The sequence below is a fragment of the Musca domestica genome, unplaced genomic scaffold (genome assembly GCF_030504385.1).
Source record: "Musca domestica strain aabys unplaced genomic scaffold, Musca_domestica.polishedcontigs.V.1.1 2, whole genome shotgun sequence".
NCBI lineage: Eukaryota > Metazoa > Arthropoda > Insecta > Diptera > Muscidae > Musca > Musca domestica.
Window position 1 is genome coordinate 24,924,283 of NW_026712249.1, and position 15,889 is coordinate 24,940,171.

General features: G+C 40.7%; 1 long non-coding RNA gene across 1 annotated transcript in view; it reads left to right on the forward strand.

The window, feature by feature from the left end:
• LOC131802230 (uncharacterized) overlaps positions 1 to 14,087 on the forward strand; it is a 38,844-nt gene extending 24,757 nt beyond the window's left edge. The window contains exon 2 of the long non-coding RNA XR_009342087.1: positions 13,376 to 14,087. This is a non-coding gene — a long non-coding RNA (uncharacterized LOC131802230). The remainder of the gene's footprint in view (positions 1 to 13,375) is intronic.
• Positions 14,088 to 15,889: the final 1,802 nt, after the last annotated feature.

A 15,889-nucleotide genomic window follows, 5' to 3' on the forward strand; every position in this document is an offset into this window, starting at 1 on the left:
TGAAATGTTTAAAATGGATACCCTTTCTTAAGGAGGCTACCAATTTATAAAACAATACATACTACCTCCTTTCCGAACCCAGAGATATGTTTAAAGAAAGGTTTTTAACACTGAAACAAAAGAATTTTAACAACGCAATGACGCTAAACCAAATAATAAAACTGGCGCCCAACGTGGGGCTTGATCAAAAACGTGACTTTTTATTTATATAATTATTTGTAGGATACTGTCACTACTAGGTAATCATATATTGATTCCCTAAAAAAACTAATAACTCATTCAAGTCTTTTTGCTCCAGGTTTTAAAATGGCGCCCAATGGGGGTCTCTGTCAACAAGGAATTTTCTGAAACAATTTTTTGATTCGAAGATTCTATATCGAACACTTTTATACTCTTTTTTACTACAGAATGATATTCGCTTTTAATTATTACAATAATTGCATGGCATATCCGATTTATCTCTGTCCTAATTCACTGACCTCGCAGTGTCACAGTGTCTCCATTCAAAACAGATCTGCTGGCGTCGAATGAGGTCTATGTTTAAAATTTGCAAACATATTATGCTTAACTGGAAACAAAGCGCGATGTGAATTAACTCCTTTCGGAATGTACACCAACCACAATAATGGTTGGCTCACAGAGAATCTAACCTGACCTGGACTTACTTATTACAGCTCGTGTTTTGGAAACAAACAGGCCGCAGCCACAGTAATTTCTGGGATGACGACAGTGATTCTTTTCGTTCCGTACCGTCATATGGAGGAAACCCACTTTAGCACGAGACAAGATGACAGCATTAATGATATGAAAACGTGTGTGAAATGTGACAGTGTTGCTGGTTTTTTCCCCTCTCTCTCTGTCTCTCCTTTATTCTGTGTGACTAAACGCATAACACGAAACGAGAAAAATCTTCGGCTTCGGATGTTTGTTGGGGGATATGAAAATTTAATGTGACATAACGAATAAAGTGCCCATTGGATGTTTAAATCGTTTGCGCTTGTCTAATGGAATTATTTAATTTTTCACACACACACCGAAGGAGTTATTGAAATGGGAAGGGAAGTGAGGATTTCAGAGAGGGAAAATTAGGCTTTATTCTCTTGCTCAGGCGGGTTTAACGAAACAAAATGTACACGCTACGCTACTCCGTTTAGTGTGGAGTAGACGACCTCTGAGTCCTTCAACTCTACAGTAGATGGCCTCTGGATCCTTCAACTTTACAGTAGACGGCCTCTGGATCCTTCCACTCTACAGAAGACGGCTTCTGAGTCCATCTACCTCTGGGTCCGTCTACAGTAGACGGTTTCTGGGTCCATCCACACTACAGTAGACGGCCTCTGGGTCCATCTACACTACAGTAGACGGGCTCTGGGTCCATATACTCGCCAGTAGACGACCTCTGTAGTAGACAGTCTCTGGTCCATCTACTCTATAGTAGACGGCTTCTGAGTCCATCTACTCCACAGTAGACGGCTTCTGAGTCCATCTACTCCACAGTAGACGGCTTCTGAGTCCATCTACTCTGTAGTAGACGGCCTCTGGGTCCATCTACTCTACAGTAGACGGCCTCTGGGTCCATCTACTCTACAGTAGACGGCCTCTGGGTCAATCTACTCTAAAGTAGAAGACCTCTGGGTCCGTCTACTCTACAGTAGACGACCTCTGGGTCCATCTACTCTACAGTAGACGGCCTCTGGTCCATCTACTCTACAGTAGACGGCCTCTGGTCCATCTACTCTGTAGTAGACAGTCTCTGGTCCATCTACTCTATAGTAGACGGCCTCTGGTCCATCTACTCTGTAGTAGACGGCCTCTGGTCCATCTACTCTGTAGTAGACGGCCTCTGGGTCCGTCTACTCTACAGTGGACGACCTCTGGGTCCGTCTACTCTACAGTAGACGACCTCTGGGTCCGTCTACTCTAAAGTAGAAGACCTCTGGGTCCGTCTACTCTAAAGTAGAAGACCTCTGGGTCCGCCTACTCTACAGTAGACGACCTCTGGGTCCATCTACTCTACAGTAGACGGCCTCTGGTCCATCTACTCTGTAGTAGACGGTCTCTGGTCCATCTACTCTGTAGTAGACCGTCTCTGGTCCATCTACTCTATAGTAGACGGCCTCTGGTCCATCTACTCTGTAGTAGACGGCCTCTGGTCCATCTACTCTACAGTAGACGGCCTCTGGGTCCATCTACTTTAAAGTAGAAGACCTCTGGGTCCGTCTACTCTACAGTAGACGACCTCTGGGTCCATCTACTCTACAGTAGACGGCCTCTGGTCCATCTACTCTGTAGTAGACGGTTTCTGGTCCATCTACTCTGTAGTAGACCGTCTCTGGTCCATCTACTCTACAGTAGACGGCCTCTGGGTCCATCTACTCTAAAGTAGAAGACCTCTGGGTCCGTCTACTCTACAGTAGACGACCTCTGGGTCCGTCTACTCTACAGTAGACGACCTCTGGGTCCGTCTACTCTACAGTAGACGACCTCTGGGTCCGTCTACTCTACAATAGACGACCTCTGGGTCCGTCTACTCTACAGTAGACGACCTCTGCGTCCGTCTACTCTACAGTAGACGGCCTATGGGCCATCTACTCTACAGTAGACGGCCTCTGGGTCCACCTACTTGGCAGTAGACGGCCTCTGGGCCCATCTACTCGGTAGTAGACGGCCTCTGAGTCCATCTACTCGGCAGTAGACGGCCTCTGGGTCCACCTACTCGGCAGTAGACGACCTCTGTGTCCATCTACTCTACAGTAGACGGCTTCTAGGTTCATCTACTCTACAGTAGACAGCCTCTGGGTTCATCTACTCTGCAGAAGACGGATTCTAGGTTCATATACTCTACAGTATACAGTCTACGGGTTCATCTACTCTGCAGTAGACGACCTGTGAGCCATCTACTCTATAGTAAATGGCTGCTCTTACTCCTGAGCCCATCTCTGACCCTGGCTGTTGTTCTCAATTCCATGTGTACACCTCCTTCCCTTCTTAGCTGGTTCCTTTTTGCATCCCATTTTCTTGTTATTGTTTTGATTTATTTTGTACTAAACAAGACTTTGATGTTGTCTAGTGGTGGTAGTTCCCGGCTACATGGTCATCGTTGTCGTCATTACACGTTTCCCGTTTCGCAAAACTTGGCAGAGAACATATTGTATGTTTTTGTTTGGTAGCATGGTTTTGAAACAAGGCTGTTTGCTACTGCTGCTGTACCTGCCTTCAATTTGCACTGCGTACTTTTTTATGTTCTGCTGCATTTAAGGTTGTCTGGTCTGGTCCTTGAACTGTCAATATATGTGCAGGGATAGGCAGCAACAAAAAACTAAGCGAACAAGTAACGTACAATGGCAATGGCAACAGTACGTAGAGGATGATGATGATAATGGCAATAACATCCTCATCGTGTCGTCATCATCCTCACCGTCATTCGTAAATATTGCCGTTGTGGTAACATTTATTAAACCCGAAGTACAGGCCAAAAGAAGACGTTGTGCGTTTACATCGTCCCATCCGTTCTGGCCACAATGGATGATGCTACGCCAAGCATGGTTTTGGGTAGTTGATTATAGACGACAACTTGCCTCGGCTTTGTAAATGCACAAGTCGGTAGGTTACGCTGTCTGCTTAGGAAAAGAATCAAGTTGGAGTCTTTCGAAGTTGTATCTTTTTCCGTTATTGTTATTCTGTTATTCTTCCTTAAGATGCTACATCATTCATGTTTTTATATGTTGTTGCTATACTTGTAATTCTTGCAAAAACATAAACGCATTGTTGTAATGTGTTTGCAACAGATCACGTAAATGTAAATATGGAAATCAGTTCGTGTGGTCAAATGCTTGGTTGGGGAATTTATGGGCTCATTGTTTTTCGTTGCCTTACAAATCTTCTGATTCTACAAATATTCTTAAAAAATCCTCATCTGCAGCTTTAAAGGTCCTCAAAAAAATCTTAAAAAACGCATTCTTAAAAAAATCCACGTTTGTAGGTTTAAAGTTTTTTTGCTCTAAAGATCCTTCAAACCCTATTCTATAAAAATGCACGTCAGCTCATGTGTCGCAGGACAGTACCTTAGGAAAACATTCTTCAAAAATATAACAGAACCTTAAAGAAATATCTTCTTCTTAAACAATATTCCTTAATGTTGTCCTTGGAAAAATACGTAAAGAAAATCCACGCTTGTTGTCCTAGGGTTCCCATTAGGAGTTTTTGCTCTACACCATAGAGTAGATGAATCTTGGGATAATCTACCAAAAAGTTGATGAGCCCTGGGATAGTCTCCCATATGGCCCTGGGGACATTGAGTAGAGGAGCTCGCCCGCCATATTCCATAGAAACCTGGGGTAATGTACCTTAGAGTAGATGAACCCTGGTGTCATCTACCATAGAGTAGATGAACCCTGGGGTCATCTTCCATAGAGTAGATGAACCCTGGGGTCATCTTCCATAGAGTTTATGAACCCTGGGGTCATCTTCCATAGAGTATATGAACTCTGGGGTCATCTACAATAGAGTAGATGAACCCTGGGGTCATCTACAATAGAGTAGATGAACCCTGGGGTCATCTACAATGGAGTAGATGAACCCTGGGGTCATCTACAATAGAGTAGATGAACCCTGGGGCCATCTACAATAGAGTAGATGAACCCTGGGGCCATCTACAATAGAGTAGATGAACCCTGGGGCCATCTACAATAGAGTAGATGAACCCTGGGGCCATCTACAATAGAGTAGATGAACCCTGGGGCCATCTACAATAGAGTAGATGAACCCTGGGGTCATCCAACATAGAGTAGATGGATCCTAGGGGCATCTATCATACAGTAGGTGAACCCCGGGGTCATTTACCATAGAATAGATGAACCCTGGTGTCATCTACCATAGAGTAGATGTTTTATTTTTTTTTAAGATAGAGTAGATGAACCATAGGGTCATCTACGATAGGGTAGATGAGCCATAGGGTCATCTACGATAGAGCAGATGAGTCCTGGGTTCATCTACGATAGAGTAGATGAGTCCTGGGGTCATAACGATAGAGTGGATGAGCCCTGGGATCTTCTACGAAAGAGTTGATGAGCACTGGGGTCATCTACGAAAAATTAGATGAACTCTGGGGTAATCTACCACAGAGGAGATGAACCCAGGAGTCATCTACCATAATTTGTAAGGGGTTTAAAAGCATTTTCCCAAAATTTCACGTTTTTAGCCCTGGTAATACCTCACGTCCTTGGCTCCGGCCGGCATATACAGCAACCATGCGGTGGGATAGATTTTTCATCACCATTTCTGGCCTCATTGTTATTGCTGCTGTTGTTGAGAATAGTTTGCGGGCACTTAATTCTCTGTGTTTGCTTGCTATTCATTTATTCCATACATTTTAAATGTTTAGAAATTACAAATATTTTACATGGTCATATAGACTAACTGACTGCATGTGGACTCGAACTATTCAGTTTTAAATGGACGCCGGAAAGCGATCTCCAGGTTCGTCTGTCCATCAAACTTTGGTTGAAACTCAGCTCCTGTTGGCTGACTGCATGTGGAATAATTTAAAAGTTCCCTATGGCAACGGTTGGATTTGGCTTTTTTCGTTTTGGTAAATACGGCTAGACAATGAGGAAACCTGGTTGGCTGGTCGGCTGGCTGACTGGCCGCCTGACTACTTGCTATGTCAGTTGGATGCCATAGAAGAGAGAGACTCTGTGACTGTACATACGGTGTGTCTGTCCTCTGCTGTTGCTACTCCATTTTTCCCGCATTGACTCTTGAAACATTGCCTCAATCCAGCAATCAAACAGTCATTCAGTTAGCCAGTCATGCTGGCAGTTTCGATAGCCAACTTAAATCCGAGTAAATGGTCCATTTTCCTTTTGCGTTGCTCTGTTTCTATGACTCCCTAACTCATTCCTTTCCATGAGATGGAGATTTCATTTTCTGTTTTTTTGGATTTTTAGAAGTCTTGTTTTTTTCAGCAATTTTTTCTGCTTCTGTAGCAATGATTTTCCTTGAGACTAGAGTCGTTGTTTGCCATCTTGCTGCTGCTGCTGTTCATTGAAAATTCCCAAAACAGATTCCAGCTGTGAAAGCGTTTTACGGTAGCCATTACGGTTACAACAATTGTGGCAGTAGATGTGTCTGCCATCGATTTGCTTTTGAAATGCCAGGCGAAGGCAGTCGTCAGACAGGGCTGGGCTGCCATGCAAAATCCTGTCAAAACCTTATCCCAATCCTAGCCATTCGCTCAGCGGTGGCTTGGTGTGTGCATTTCATTAAATATTCGTTGAAAAAAAAATTGCAGGAAGTTTATTTCGCCTAAAGTTGTTTTACTTCGTTTTCATGAATCCTTTTATTGTTGCTGTTGTTCCTGCTGGTGGTGGTCATGGTGCTCAATTGAAAGTGGTGGCGGCGGCAGCATTCAATTCATTCATCCATTCATTTGGCAAGTGGGAAACATATCGACGTTTCCTGCCTCCTGTTTTGTTTGAAATGTCTTTTGTTTGAGAGCGCCGTTTTTTTCTTTTTTTTTGGGAGTGTTGTAATGCAATCCGCCCAATAATTACAACGAACCCCTTTTCTTTTTGTTCAACATTTCCAATTAAGGAAGGGAGATTTTGTGCAAGGATATAAATCTGCTGCCATGAATGCAATTTTATCGATTTTTAAGTACACCTGAAAGAAAGGCAAGCGAGTCTTGGTGATATGGGTTTACGAAAGAGTGGAGTAGTAGGGTAGAGTCCAGGGTCCATCTACTGTAGAGTAGATGGAGCCAGGGGCAATCTACGGTAGAGTAGATGGAGCCAGGGGCCATCTACCGTAGAGTAGATGGCGACAGGGACCATCTACCGTTGAGTAGATTGAGCCAGGGGCAATCTACCGTTGAGTAGATTGAGCCAGAGGCCATCTACCGTTGAGTAGATTGAGCCAGAGGCCATCTACCGTTGAGTAGATTGAGCCAGGGGACATCTAGCGTTGAGTAGATGGACCCAGGGGCCATTTACTGTTGAGTAGATGAAGCCGGGTGCCATCTACCGTTGAGTAGATGAGCTCAGAGGCCATCTACTGTAGAGTAGATAAGCCCAGAGACCATCTACTGTAGAGTAGATGTGTCCAGAGACCATATACAGTAGAGAAAATGTTCCCAGGGGCCAACTACTGTAGAGTAGATGCGCCCCGAGGCCATCTACTGTGGCACAGATGTGCCCAGAGGCCGTCTACCCTAGAGTAGATGTGCCCAGAGGCCATCTACTGTAGAGTGGAAGGACCCAAAGGCCATCTACTCTTGGGTAGATGTACCCAGAAGCCATATATTGTAGAGAAGATGAGCCCAAAGGTCATCTACTGTAGAGTAGATGAGCCCAGAGGTTATCTACTGTAGAGTAGATAAGCCCAGAGGTCATCTACTGTAGAGTAGATGAGCCCAGAGGTCATCTACTGTAGAGTAGATGAGCCCTGAGGCCATCTACTGTAGAGTAGATGAGCCCAGAAGCCATCTACTGTAGAGTAGATGAGCCCAGAGGTCATCTACTGTAGAGTAAATGAGCCCAGAGGTCATCTACTGTAGAGTAGATGAGCCCAGAGGTCATCTACTGTAGAGTAGATGAGCCCTGAGGCCATCTACTGTAGAGTTGATGAGCCCAGAAGCCATCTACTGTAGAGTAGATGAGCCCTGAGGTTATCTACTGTAGAGTAGATAAGCCCAGAGGTCATCTACTGTAGAGGAGATGAGCCTCAAGGTCATCTACTGTAGAGGAGATGAGTCTCAAGGTCATCTACTGTAGGGTATATGAGCCCAGAAGCCCTCTACTGTAGAGTAGATGAGCCCTGAGGCCATCTACTGTAGAGTAGATGAGCCCTGAGGCCATCTACTGTAGAGTAGATGAGCCCTGAGGCCATCTACTGTAGAGTAGATGAGCCCTGAGGCCATCTACTGTAGAGTAGATGAGCCCTGAGGCCATCTACTGTAGAGTAGATGAGCCCAGGGGCTACCTACTGTAAAGTAGATGAGCCCCGAGGCCATTTCAAAGCTTGGCGGGACACATGAAATGTTACTTATTATCAATCTCAATAAAGGAAAAAAAGCCCCGAGGCTATTTACTGTAGAGTAGAAGGACCCAGACATGTTGGCTCCCTCGTTGTCTTATTTTCTCCTCCAGTTTCTGACAGTGCATTTTATTTTCAACATTTCCTTTTGCCATCCAATCGCCTACCCTTCGAAATAGATGACGTATTATTTGCATATGTTGAGAGTTTAACTTCCTTTAATTGCTGTGAGGAATTGACAGCAGAATGCACTCACTCACTCACCACTCACAGTTGGGGGTTGCACTTGGGTGTTCCAACTGGGTTTGATTTCTTCGCACTTCAGGGGGTGGTTTTTCAATTGTCAACCAAAAATGGGGAAGGGAGAGCTTTGCATATCCTAACATCCCCCAAATTACGTAAATGTGTAAAACAAACAAAATCCTTTTGGGTGGAAAAATTGCATTGCCACCCCACACCCACCACCCCTTCAACACTGCCACCCACTTTACAGTGTAGTTTAGACTCCGAATGATGGCCGTGTGGTTGCCTTGCTTTTGGCTAAAGGCAGGAAGAGCTTTTTGCTCAAAAATTCATAATCGAATTATGATGCGGTGGTTGAGTACTTTTTAAGCTAGACACACTAAGTGCTCCTTTCATCGATAATGGTTTGAAGGCATTACACTGAGCGATCAATAGAGCGGGTGTGGGGGAAAGAAACAAGGATGCATTGGCCATAACTGGGTGGTTTCCATTGCCATGCCACTTTGTGGGTGGTTTTGTGTGTGCGCGCCCGCTTTTATACAACTGTACTTTAGACTTCTGTTTGTTTTTTTGGTAGCAAGGAAAACAATGTCGAACAGAGTGTTTTTCAATTAAAATTAATTAAAAGTTTTTCATGTCATGCCTGCCACTGGCAGTAGAAGCAAAGCAACAGCAGCTACAACCAAAGCAGTCAGATCAAGCTAAACCGCATCACAGAGAGTAGCATGCCACAATATAGAGAGTTCACTTGGTCCGGCATTCGTTGCTTTTGTTTTCGTTGGCATGAAATAAAATAGTTTTAGATGGAAATACTAATAACAACAAAATGCCGACCAACTTAATTAAAATTTTCACAAAAATATGATATTCTCATTCTGGACATTATGAATGGATTTACATGGCAGGGTATGGCATGATCTATGTATCCATCCGTCCACCAGTAGCGGGCGAGCGTCAGCTATTGTCACAATGTTGGCTAGAATGTGTGCTAATGCCGCTGAATGGCCTCCATTCATAATAGATCAACTGCCATGGCACTAAAAAACTGAATATTTTTGCAACTTGTTGTTGTTATTCATTGGAATTGGCATTTTGTTGTTGTTGCTGTTGTTGTCGTCGTCGTGTTGTTAGCCTCTATATTGAACCTACATCAGTGCTCAGTGTGTTATCTGAGCATTATTGGTTTTAATTGGATCTTTGGCTTACAATAATTCTGTTTTTGTAGTAGTCCGCCACGGAGTAATTTTCAACTATCGCTACCGGTTTAGAGGCGGAAATGTAATTTGTATAAATAATAATAATTTTTATTCTATGTAAAATTGAAAACTAATCTTGTTTTGTAGTTAATATTCCAATTGGCATAGATTACCACGGCATTTGATCTTGTGTGGAGAGGGAGTGAGGGAGGGAGATTTGGTTTACCTAGAAACTATTTTTCAGCTACAGATTATTATACCCTCAGCCATATGGCTAGAGGGGGTATATATCATTTGATACGACCAAAACGTGCATTATCGGAATCGCGGTTTTAGGTCAGAGGTCTCTTTGGACCGAATCCTTTTCAGGACATTTGAAGTCGATCTAAGGGTGTCCGTCTGTCTGCACAGAGGGTATATATCATTTAATACGGCGAAAACATGGCTCATAGAATTAACGGTTTTAGAACTTAAGTCTCTTTGGACCAAATCCGTTTCAAGGCGATTGGAGTCGATCAAAGGTTGTCCGTTGGTCTGTCAGGCTGCCTGGTGCACACGATAACTCTCGAAGGGAGTATCTAACTTGGTCCTAACTTGGTACATCATAATATTTTTAGCAAACTTAGATCGAGTTTGGTGATGGGCAATATCCGTATACTCCATTTGGTACCTCCCTCACCCACAAAATATCTAAATTATCAAAGAAAATATTTTACTTCATCGAAAGAGAAAGGATCATCCTCTTTTGCTCAAACATTGCAAATCCCGATATTTTTGTCAATGCCAAGCCAGGTGCCAAAATGGGCAATATCGGCCAACTCTCTCAAGTACCTCACCCACAAAGGGTCAAAATTTTGAATAATTATAACTCTTATAAAATATGGAATGTTGTCAGATTTTCTTCAAATTCGGTACCTCTCGATATTTCTATCAACACCAGATCTGGTATGAAGTACAGATAGAAAGGACTACTTTACCTCCCCCATAAATGGGTCATCATTTTGAATGAGCAAATCGCATTTGAATGAAAAAATCATCCGATTACATCTCAATATTTCTATCAGGTGTGAAGATGGTATATATTGGTTCAATCCTTCTGGAACCTCACCCAAAGGGGTCAAATTTTTGAATAATCGCTGATAAAATGCAAATCGCTGATAAAATGGGAAATAAAAACATTTCTATTTCTATCAAAACAAGATCAGCTGTGAAGATGGAATATATCAGCCCACTCCTTCTGGTACCTCCCCCACAACATTTTGAAAAATTATATCTCTCATAAATAGGTATTCGAAATAGGTATTCGTGTCCTTTCGAATTTCACACATCCCAATATTTTTATCAACACAAGATCAGCTATGAAGATGGAAGACATCGGTCCAATCCTTCTGATACCTCCCCCACAAAGGGGTCAAAATTTTGAAAAATTGTAACTCTCATAAAATGCGAAATAAGCTTCCGATTGTATTCATATTTCACACATCCCAATATTTTTAACAACACAACATGTGGTACGAAAATAAAATATATCTGCCCTCTTTCTGGCACCTCCCCCACAAAAGGGGTCACAAATTTGAATTATCATATCCTTCATAAAATTCGAAATAAGCTTCCTATTGTCTTCCAATTTCACACATCCAATTATTAATACTGGCACAAAATCAGTTGTGAAAATTAATATATTGGCCCACTCCTTCCTGTAGCTCTCCCACGACGTGGTCAAAATTTTGAATAATTATAACTCTCATAAAATGCGAAATAAGCATCTGATTCTCTTCAAATTTCACACATCCCAATATTTCTATCAAGCGCTGGTATGAAAATTAAATATATCGAACCACTTCTTCTGGTACCTCCCACACGAAGGAGTCAAAATTTTGAATAACCAAACGGTCATGAAATGGGAAGTAAGCTTTCGATCAATTTCAACCTCGCCACTTTCCAATATTTATATTTCTAAAATATATCGGCCCACTCCTTCTGGTACCTCCCTCCACAAAGCGGTGACAATTTTGAATAACCAAATAACCCATAAATCGCAAAATAACATCCTATTACAATCATATTCGGCACATCTCAATATATTTACTAGCACAAGATCAGCTGTATAGATGGGATATATCTGACCACTGCTTCTGGTACCTCACCAACAAGTGAATCACAATTTTGGAAATTATAGCTCTCAAAAACTTCGAAATAAGCATCCTCTTCTATTCGAATTTCATACATCCCAACAAAAGATCTGGGTATGAAGATGGATAATATCGGACCACTCTTTCCACACATAGGTAAAATAGGTAAAAATTTTAAAAACTTATATCTTTCACAACGTGCGTAATAAATTAGCTATTCCATTCAAACTCTCAACCAGAGATCTGATGTGAATATGGAATTTATCCGTCCAATCCTCCACAAAGAATTTTTACATTTTGATTCGCATAAAATTGGAAATAAATTTTCGATATTTTTTCAATTTTTCACATCCCGGTAGTTTTGTAAATGTGTGCTATAATTGTACGTTTTGTAAATGCGTTCTATTTTTGTACAAAGAGTACTAAATTGTACTAAATTTGGTATATGGTGAAGGCATAGAAATGAAATCCTGAAATTGGATATAAATGTCACTGCTAGTATATAAGGTTAAGATACGAAGGTGGTTCTGGGAATTTGAACTTCTATTGTACGAAATGTACTAATTGGCACTAAATTTGATATATTTGATATTGGATGAAGGGATAGGGCTGGAATTCTCAGATTTGATATTTGAAGTTTCTGTTGGTATCTGGAATTGAGATATGGACGTGGTTTTGGAAATGTGCACTATAATTGTACGAAAGTACTTAATACTAATTATCAGTAATTAGATGGAGTTGAACATTTCGGTCCATTTTCCAAAAATTATCACATATTTCATATAAAGAGAAGGAAGTAGTCGATATAATCCAAATCTGGCGCAATGAAATGTTTATATCAGACTTAGGTCAGATACGAAAGAGAACAAATTGGCCCTCTCCTTTGGAACGTCCCTCTTAAAAGGTTAACAATCATGACGCAAGTCGGCAAACCCAACTGATAACTTTTACCTTTTTTTTTGTGAAATATATATTATAGATGAAAACAACATTGATTGCGTTTAAGAGTCATTCAGAAAGAGTTCCAGACCTTTTAGGGCTCTGATACGTAGACTTTTAGACTTTCTGTAAACAGACTTCGAGCCTTTCTATACGAAAACCTTCAAGGCCTTTCTGCGAAGACCCTTAGGTTTTCTATTAGACTACCAGTCATATCTTCTATGTGAAGGTCTTTAAGGTCTCCACACGAAGCCTCTTTAAGCCCTCCATATGAACCCCTTTTAGACCTTCTATAGAAACGAGGTGGTGATAAATTTTACCCTCCCTTCTTCAAATTCTCTTTTCTATTGCGATGAATAAAAGGGTTGTTTAAATTAAAAAAAATAATTTTTTACTAATTGTAATTTAAAATGTAAAAGCTTGTGCTTATAAAACAAATAATTATCAATAAATATTTTTAATATTTTTTTTTGTAAAATTTAGAGGACTTAAGTTTACCACCACGTTATAACCTCGGTTAAAAGTTAAGGCCTTCTAAACCAATTATCTTAGAGTCTTCTTGTCAAGAACTTCTGGGGCTTACGGGTTAAGGACTTCTAAGGCCTTCTAGTCTAAGATCTACCGCGCCTTCTTGTCGAAGACTTTCAAAGCATTCTATACCATGTACTTTTAGAAATCCAATATGAGAATATAAACATGCCTTTTCAACTACCTTTTACCACATTTATCACAAAATCATAAAAGTTTCATTTTGATGACAATATCATTTATAGTTTCTAAGCTTTTTTCCAAACCTATACTAATATGACACCCTTTTCTCATTTATTGCAGGTAAATGTTCATTACAATAGAGTTGGTGAGTTTATTGAAAACAAACAACTAATTAAATGACGTGAGTATGGATGACAATCCATCCCACTTCCCCTCTGGAGAAAACTGTAGTAAAAATCAATCTTTATTTTCCCCTTTTTGGGTATTCCATCCCATTACCGTGTTAGAAACTCCACATTCAATACCACTAATAATGTTATCTTTTGATTACGAAACTCTCACGGAATACATTCTTTCCGCCCCAAACCTAATGTTGATGATTCATCCGGTGATTATAAAATGTCGAAAAAAACCAAAAAAAAAAAAAAAAAAGAAATGATGAAAACCTTTCTCGTGATCATCATTAACCAAAAAAAAAAAAACGAACAAGAACGAAAATCGTATAATTTAACATTCTCGTGTACGTGTTTATTATATCGTCGGGGCTTTCAACTTTGTTGTAACATCATGACTTTTTTGTTGTTGCAAAATGAAAAAAAAAACAAAACAATACTAAATTAAAAAAAAGAAAGAAAATTGAGTTGAAAACAAAAAACAATACTCATCACAACAAACAATTAAAAGAAAATTATAAAAATGGAAAAAAACATTTTTTTCTTTTTACAAACACCACGTAATCAATCTTCGTATTTGTAACACCACGTCTCGCGTTGCAAGAGAGGAAAGCGACGCTTGACGTTGTAACAGAATCTTGCCCGTCATAAAACAAAAACACAGAAACTTTGATTCAATTTGTATTTAATGCAGTTTCAATTTATGCAGCTCTCCATTACCACCCAGAGAAAGAAAGGAGAGTGGGAAAGAGGGCGATAAAATTTAAAACAACATTAAAACTTTTGTAAACCTTGTTGTTTTGGAATAACAACTCAACACTTTGTGGAGAAAATTTCCCACACTTGTCAAGTAAAGTTATTCGCCGGTTCGTCTGGTGATGATAATGGCGTAGTTTTGTCAGTGGAATGCAGGGACAAAATGGGTTGTTTATTTTGAGGTTATATTTGTCTCAATACATAAGAGGGGTTTTATAAGAAGGCCTTCAGGTCTTCTATGAGAAGATCTAAATTTCTTCTATAAGAAGACCTGAAGGCCTATTGGCCTTCCATAAGAAAACCCATTGGTTTTCTATAAGAGGGCCTTGAACACTTCTATAAGACCAATTAGTCTTCTTGGTCTTCTGCAAGAAGACACATTTGTATCCTACATTAAGACCAATTGGTCTTTAATAAGAGGATCAATCGTCCTTTTATAAGAAGAACTATTGGTCTCCTTTAAAAGGACCTATTCGTCTTCTATGAGAAGACCTATTGGTCTTCTATGAGGATACCTAACGGTCTTCTATGAGAATACCTAACAGTATTCCATGAGAATACCTAACGGTCTTCATTGAGAAGATCTGATGGTCTTCTATGAGGTGCCTTCTCTTAGAGGTCTTTTCTAAGAAGGCCTGCGAGTACTGTTGGTCTTCTTTAAGAAGTCCTGTTGGTCTTCTTTAAGAAGACATGCTAGTCTTCCATAAGAAGACATGTTGGTCTTCTATAAGAAGTTTCCCATAAAAAAGAAGACCTGTTGGTCTGCTATAAAAAGGCCTGGTGGTCTTCCTGGTGGTCTTCTATAAGAAGACCTGTTGGTCTTCTATAAGAAGAACTGTTGGCGTTTCCATAAGAAGACCTGTTGATCTTTCATAAGGTTTCTTATAAGAAGACCTGTTAGTTTCCTATTAGAAGAAGAAGACCCGTTGGTCTTTCATAAGAAGAAGACCCGTTGGTCTTTCATAAGAAGAAGACCTGTAGGTCTGCTATAAGAAGACCTAGTGGTCTTCTATAAGAAGACCTGTTGGTCTTCTATAAGAAGACCTGTTGGTCTTCTATAAGAAGACATGTTGGTCTTCTATAAGAAGACCTGGTTGTCTTCTATGAGAAGACCTGGTTGTCTTCTATGAGAAGACCTGGTTGTCTTCTATAAGAAGACCTGGTTGTCTTCTATAAGAAGACCTGGTTGTCTTCTATAAGAAGACCTGGTTGTCTTCTATAAGAAGACCTGGCGGTCTTCTATAAGAAGACCTGGTGGTCTTCCATATGAAGATCTGGTGGTCTTCTATAAGAAGACCTGGTGGTCTTCCATATGAAGACCTGGTGGTCTTCTATATGAAGACCTGTTGGTATTCTATAAAAAGACCTCTTGGTATTTCATAAGGCTTCCTATAAGAAGACCTGTTGGTCTTCTATAAGAAGAACTGTTGGCGTTTCTATAAGAAGACCTGTTGATCTTCTACAAGAAGACCTCTTGGTGTTCCATAAGGTTTCTTATAAGAAGACCTGTTGGTCTTCTATAAGAAGAAGAAGACCTCTTGGTCTGCTATAAGAAGTCCTGGTCTTCTTATAGACGACCAATAGGTCTTCTTATAGAAGACCAATAGGTCTTCTTATAGAAGACCAACAGGTCTTCTTATAGAAGACCAACAGGTCTTCTTATAGAAGACCAACAGGTCTTCTTATAGGAAGCCTTATGAAATAC